The sequence below is a fragment of the Ictidomys tridecemlineatus genome, unplaced genomic scaffold (assembly GCF_052094955.1).
Source record: "Ictidomys tridecemlineatus isolate mIctTri1 unplaced genomic scaffold, mIctTri1.hap1 Scaffold_292, whole genome shotgun sequence".
Classification (NCBI taxonomy): Eukaryota; Metazoa; Chordata; class Mammalia; order Rodentia; family Sciuridae; genus Ictidomys; species Ictidomys tridecemlineatus.
In genome coordinates this window covers 361,645-368,714 of record NW_027522371.1, presented here as the reverse complement: position 1 = coordinate 368,714, position 7,070 = coordinate 361,645, and the positions used below count along the sequence as shown (strand labels likewise).

At 52.2% G+C, this 7,070-nt stretch overlaps 1 long non-coding RNA gene across 1 annotated transcript; it reads right to left on the bottom strand.

Annotated features, from left to right (window-relative positions):
* Positions 1–1,189: 1,189 nt before the first annotated feature.
* Positions 1,190–2,643, bottom strand: LOC144373181 (uncharacterized). The gene is made up of 2 exons (XR_013432919.1): positions 1,760–2,643; positions 1,190–1,523 (listed from the first exon to the last, which is right to left on the bottom strand). It is a non-coding gene; the product is annotated as an uncharacterized LOC144373181 (long non-coding RNA).
* Between the last annotated feature and the right edge of the window lie 4,427 nt (positions 2,644–7,070).

Here is a 7,070-nt window from a genome sequence, read left to right as displayed (position 1 = left end):
CACTTTGTTTTGTGCACAAGTCCCACCATACTCTTCCTGGGCATTGGGCCAACACACACTGTGTTTTGTCTCCCAGTTATCGTGAGCCCACTGTGACTCACTGCTCCCTACCCTCTGATGGTTCCACTTACTCTGATCGTTCCAGACAATATGCAGAAGCTCATAGTTTTTTGGATCCTTCTGCTGGAGCAAGTGTACATCTAAGGCCTTGCGGATGACGACTGGAGTCCTGTCCTGGGAGGTCACCTGAGCAGGGTTGGAGAAAGCTCATCAGAGAGGGAATTTGGGAGTAGCTACCCAGAGGACAGTGCTTGAGGACAATCAGAGACAAGAGAGCTCTCAACACAAGGGCACCATCTTGATACCCTGCTACCTCAGGCCTTCATGTGATCATGTGGGGTCTTCCTATGAGCCTCTAGTCCAATCTTGGTACAAGAGTTTGCTTCAACCTGCTATGCCCTACAGGGACAAGAAAATAAGGACCAAAAGGCTTTGTACAGACACACTCTAGTCCCAACAAGATGGGAGGAATGGTCCAGTGGACTTCCATATCCCTGCTCTGGTCTGGGATGCAGCTGCATTTTTGTGTGGACAAGGCACAAACCCTAGGTGCTTTGGTCTTGACACCCAGGTACAACACACACTAGGACTCTTTAATGCTAGGCATGAAAGCTGCTGGGCTCAAGAGTATCAGTGCTTGCTGAGGTGTCAGGAATTTTGGACCCAGCAGGTGCAGTGATTCAACATGGCTCCCCTGGAGGTGGTCACCAGAGTCTCATGATGGATACTCCACACCCAGGAAGATCCTGCAGAGAGACCTGCTAAATCTCTATTCACATACATGCAAACTAGGACACTAATGGGCCCCTCCAAGGCCCCCAGTTGTCTGTGACCCACACCTACCCACCCTAATCATTCTACAATGGCTCCCTTCCCTTCAACCAGCAACATATCCGCTCCCACACACAAGAAAATGACTGCCAACTCCTCTGCTTCAACCTCCACGGTTCAATACACTTCTCCTCAATACCAAGGTCAGTAGAGGATGGCCTGTACCCTTGATATTTCTCTGACCTCCTCTGAACCCAGCACTCACTCCTGCACTTCTGACCTGCACACCCCCAAACACGCAGGCCCACTCGCACCCAGACCTGGCATGCTGCTGCTCTCTCGCCTCTCTCTTCCTCACTTTCTGCTCTCCTTCCTGACCTTCCAGAAGCTCCAGTTCAAGAAGACAGGCCTAGTCCAAAGTGTTTGCTGTGGACTCGGTCTTCCCCACTGTGGGCTCCCAGGAGACTCCCCTGCTCGAAGACTCACCAGGATGCTCCTATACTGTGTTGTCCTTTCGTTTTCCAGGTAGATGCAAATGACGCACCTGCCTCTCATCGGATTGGTATATTTGGGCCGTGGGGAGTACTGAGTGGAGACCCCTGATGTCCTGGACTCCGGCTCTGCCCCTTCCCTGGGAGAAGGCTCTGGCTCTGGGGTTGGCTTAGGAGCCGTGACAGGAACTGAGCTTGTAGCTAGAGGAGAAAAGATGTCAACATGACTGCCTTGCCCTGACCTTCGCACAGACAGACAATACCCCTGCTGCCAGGAAGAACTCAGGCCCTTAGCCCACACAGGACCTCTTTGCAAACTAGGGTCACTTCCTGAATGGACAAAGGCTTATCCTAATTTTCAACCCAACACCAGGCATACAGACTCCCTGCAGTGGAACAACAGTCAGACCTTTCCTCATATACCCTTAGGTACTCACCACAGTCCACCTGGCTCTCAGGCTCTGCCTGGCTTGATATGCCATCTTCAGTTGGGGCCAGCAGGTGGTGTGCTTGGTGCTCCAGGTTAAAGCTACTCAGGAGGAGCCACACGTATGGCAGCAGCTGCTGCAGACTCAGAGAGCCTGGAGGCTGATGGGAAGCCTCGGTGTGGAAGTTCACCCAGGTTCCCAGAAAAGAAGATGAGGCACTGTGGGGAGGCAGGTGTGGAGTCAGCAAAACCCTGGCCTTGCCTTCGCCATGGCCTCCAGAGCAAACCTCTGACCCTACCCTCCTGAACCGTCCCTGGTTCTGAACACACCAGTCCACCTCAGGCAAGACACAGTGGCTGTACAGGCAGGGACAGGACAGGTCGCTAGGCAAAGAACCTTCAACGAAGGAGCGTTAGATTCATGGTATGACCAGCTCTCCCCTCCTCTGGGCAGGCCCGACACTCTTCTTCCTCTTGGCTACCTGCTCTCCAAGCTGGAATGCACCTTCCAGGAGTGTCTGTCCTCCTGCCCACTCTTCTCAGGGCTCAAGAGACACCTCCTCCCCTGGCGAGGGCTGCAATGTTACCTCATTCTCTGTGAGCTCTCACTGAGTCCCCCTTAGTAGCAGTGGACCTCTCTTTTCCCATGAGTGCAGACCACATCTCTGTGGCCCTGAGGGAGGACAGGGAGGTGTAGAGTAGGGGATCCATTATCCCAGGGCCTTCCACAGAGGACCATGACTACCTACAACTCCCTGCCTTACCCCTCCTACTGTTGAAGCCCCAAACCTTACACTGAAGGCAGAAAACTGAATTGGGGAGAGCAGTCTTTCCTCAGCCTTCCCAAGTCAAATCACCTTGCAGGTCCCTACTCTAGAAACAGGAGCCCACCCTCTTGACCCCAAGCCCATTCCATGTTGAAGTTGGTATAAGGGTCCACCATAGTCACTGAAGAGGACAACGTGCAGTTATGCCCCATGGAGTCAGGGATACAGTCACATGTAGGATATGTACTCATGGCACCTGTGGTTTGAGGCTGACCCCCATGAAAAGGGACACAATGGCAGTCATTTGCACCCCATTTTTCACTGAATTATGAAACGTGACTGGAAACGTGTCTTCACACAGTGGGTGCTTTCTCCATGTTCATCAGTGAATGAGCCCAAACTGCTGATTCCCACATATCTCTGGGTGTGGGAGCTGCCATGTCCAAAGCCCCTGTCCAGCTATGTCCCAGCTAGGACGCTCTGTCCCACTATGGAAACTAACATGTCTTTATTAACCGAAAAGTGCTTTTCCAAGGCCCGAGTTTTGAGACGCCTCTGGCACAGATCTACGTTCTTCACAAAGCCAACATCACACCAGAAAGACCACCTGGCCTTGCTGAGTCCACCTGGGAATGAGCTCAGTGCACACCATTGAGCTGTGGTGCCCAGTGTGTGGGGACTGCTCCATGGACCTCTGTGGATCAGCTGGAGTCAGAATGGTTTCTCTGCCTGAGAGGGGAAGTTCACTCCCCTTGCAAGGCTGTGGCAGGCACCTCCAGGACTTGTCCCATTCCGGGCTGACATTCCACTATGAGTGTGGTCCTCTATCTCACTAGGTATCACAAACCTTTGGGTCCCTGAGAGGCACATGGCAGCCGCAAGACAGGCATGAGGGGGCTACACACTTGGGCTTGGTGGTCTGGTGCTTACCTTGGGAACAAGAGATCCAGCACCTGCTGGGTGGGGATGAAATCCCAGGAGATTAACCCCATGTTGCTGCTGAAATGTAGGTTTCTCCCACAAATGACAGGCAGGAGCTCATTCCTAAGCTGGTCCTGCCTGTAAGGTTCAAGGCTCTGTACCCTGAAGGGCTCCTCCGTGTTCTGATCATTTTCACCCTGGGTTGGGACCAAGAATGGTGGGTTCAAAATGGAAATGGTGACAAACAGAAAAATGATTTGTGCCAATACACTAGAGTCAAAGCACAATGGGACAGTTTCCATCAGTACAAACACACACACACACACACACATAAAGAGTCAGAATAGGAGTCCTGGGCCATTCATCAGGGATTAGACTAGAGGGCCTGCTGGGCTCACCTGCCCTGTGCTACTTACTGTTACTCTTGAGCTCCTCTGCGACAATTTCCAGAGGCTCTGGCGTCTAAGATGAAGCCTCACCCAGTGCATCCACAAAAGGGCTAGTTGGCCCCCCTGAGATTCCTGGGAGCCTGAGGCTCGGCATTGTTTGCAACCACAGGAGAACATCCTTCTCACTCCAGTTTCTCCAACCAAATGAGCTTGGATGGCTTGGTCAGTGAAGTGGGTGCCTGGATACCAGGGTTCCATGTTCTGTTTGATCCATTGTCAAGGCAATGATGTCATTTCCTGTGCCCATACCTGAGCCTCTTTTCACATAAGACCACTTTCAAAAGCCCTATGAGCTGCTGATTTCTCCTCCATGCCTACCCATCTCAGGTGCGCAGGTGTTCACCAACAACTACCCAAACATCCCCACCAAAATCTGCCCTGCTTGGTGCCACTAGAGTTCCAGCTTGGAGCCTTCAAAAATGCATTCACAACCAGTCCTTCCCTCTCAGAAGCTTTTGGACCCTGGTCCCATTAATGTGCAACTCATGCTGTGCCCAGTCTTTTCTGGAAAGTAGGGTAGCATCTAATCTCTAGGGTTTATTGTGTCTATTGGCCCATAACACCCTCTATTCTCCTGAAACCAGAGATGGGACTCACAGGTGGCTAAAGCACAAATGTAGAGATGGGACAATCACAAGAAGGGCAGAGACAAGGAATGCACCCCAACTCAATCAGGCCTGTGTCCCACACAGGGACGTGGCTAATGTCCGTCCCATGGTGGCTGCAGTTCCCTCTCTACACCATGGCAAGTTGGAGGGGACTGAGATGCAGAGGCTGCTCCCCTCTGCCATACAACTTCCCAAGGCTTCTCCTAAGATTTCAAAAGGGCCAAGTGTGTCTAGTGTTGGGGTCTCACAGAGACTCCGAGGTACCACAGCATCCTGCTGCCCAGAACCGGTTCACCCCTCACCTCAAGGGGGCTCAGCCTCTGGATTGATAAGAATTGAAGTGGGTACTGGTGATGGGATATCACCTCCAAGACTGAGTTATGCCAAGTCCATGACCCCTGTCTGCATCCCTGTCTCCAGCAACACTCCCCTCTCTCTCTTTCCTCCTCAGAGCAAACAAATCCATTTAGCAAGTGTGTCCTGTGATAAAGACATGACAGTCACCCATCCTCTCATTACAAAAACACTGAGGCTCAGCCAACAAGGATCCTACCAGGAACACAGGCATAAACTCAGAGTCCGATCCTCCCAGCCGAGCCTCAGTGAAGCCTGGACTCCCAGCCTCCTGAGAAGAGGAAACAGAGGTGCCTAGCCAAGCCACCTTGGATGCAGCCGCACACAAACTGAACTCATCAATGCCCCTTGCTCTCAGTTGTGAATAAGAGGGGAGGTGGTGTTTCACAACCCTGGACATCAAGTGCAGTCTCCAGGCTTTGGGGTGTGCCCTGGCCTCTCTCTATCTGCCCAGGCCCTCCAACCCACACTGGCCTCTTACCCAACCTCCTCCTAGGGCCAAACTCAATCCTGCCTCTCAACTTCTGCTGCCTTCCCCAAATGGAGAAGGGCTGGCTCTCTGTTATCATGCTGGTGTCAGCAGCAATGCCACCCCACTGACATAATTCTGAGTCCCAACCTAGGCACTCCAGCTGTCTTTGCCACACCTGGCCTGTTTGGGCTCTGGCTCTTGCTCTTTTCTTTCATGTGCATGTGTTTTGAGGTTTTGAGTTTCTCCCACTGCAGAACTGCAGCTGTAGCAGGGTAGAGCTCATGAGGGTGACATTCTGAGCCACATCCTGTTCTATCAGGCCTGTTAACTGGGGTGACTGCTGGAACACAGAGATGAGTGAACACATGGGAGGTGGTTGGACCCACCTTGCCTCTGAGTGGCTTCCTTTCAGGACAGGAATGTAGGGATGGGAGCCCCTGGCGTGGGATGCTTTGCACAAGGCGTGACCACGGGCTCTCTTTCCTGGCAAAAATGGCTCCAATCAGCATGGAGAGCATTGTCATTCCTGGTGGCTAACAACAGCCCTGGACCCCAGAAAGGAACCCACACTCAAGATTAACGTCCGAGTGTGCGTGTCCTTGAGGAAATGAGGTCTCCTGATCCCAGGTGCAAAGGGGTAAGTCCTCTAACTCCAGGGGCCATGAAGGGACATCTGAGTTTCCCTTGTCCTTCTTTCCCTCTCTGAACCCAGTGTGTCCTCACACTAACCACAGTTAGGACCCTGGCCTCATTCCCCAATGAAGATCATTAGGCTCCATAAAGGACAGTCTCTAAGATGCTCAGTGGACCAACACCCTCTGCACAACCCATAACCCTATTCACCCAAGAGGCAAGAGGATTTCTATTCAGGAAAACCAGGAAAGGGAGAGCCTTTCTCAAGGACACAAGGACATTAGTGAGTGAGGGAGTGATTAATGGATGGATAACTATTTCCACCACCAACTTCCAGGAGCATATATGGCCCTTTGGAGAATTCTGCCGTGTGTTGGTGATTAAGGAGAATGTGTGAATCCAGGGGTCACTAGGTCCTCTCAGCCATAAGGAGGGAAACTGCCATAAAGGAACTAGGACAAGGGTGCGAGGAATGCTCACTGGTGGGAGATCGGAAGGAAGGAAAGTTTACTCATTAGAAAAGTGTAGCCTGAAAATTCTTAGCCAGCCAAAAGTCGTGCAAACTTGTGTGGGAAAAGAGTCTTTGCACAGTGATGAAGCTAGGAGCTCACATGATGGAACACAGCATCAACTGGGACCAAATCCAATATCTGATATTCTTGTAGGAAGAGGAGAGTCTGGACCAGATACCAGGGAGACTGGGAGATACCGGCTATGTGAGGTTGGAGCCAGGACGGGATGCCCATATGGGAACCACAGATCGTGGGCAGCAATAGGACAGTGGGCAAGGGCTGGGAAAGTTGGGGTACAGTCCCCTAGGAACCTGTGAGGTGTTTTGGCAGTGGGACCGCCCAACACCTTGTGTGTTGAGCTCCTGGAGCTTGAGAGAAGGCCCTTCCTCTGTTGTTGGCCACCCAGTTGACATAGTTTGGTTGTAGCAGGCCTAGGACCCAGATGAAGGTCTGAGCATGTTGGCCATGCAGGGTGGATCTGGACCTCAGACACACTCTGATGACTGTAGGGTCTCAGCCCTGCATCAACACAAGCACCAAGTCAGGCCAGGTGGGGAAGGGCTAGGAACACACTCTGGGGGCTGGTGCCTATATTACTAGGAGCA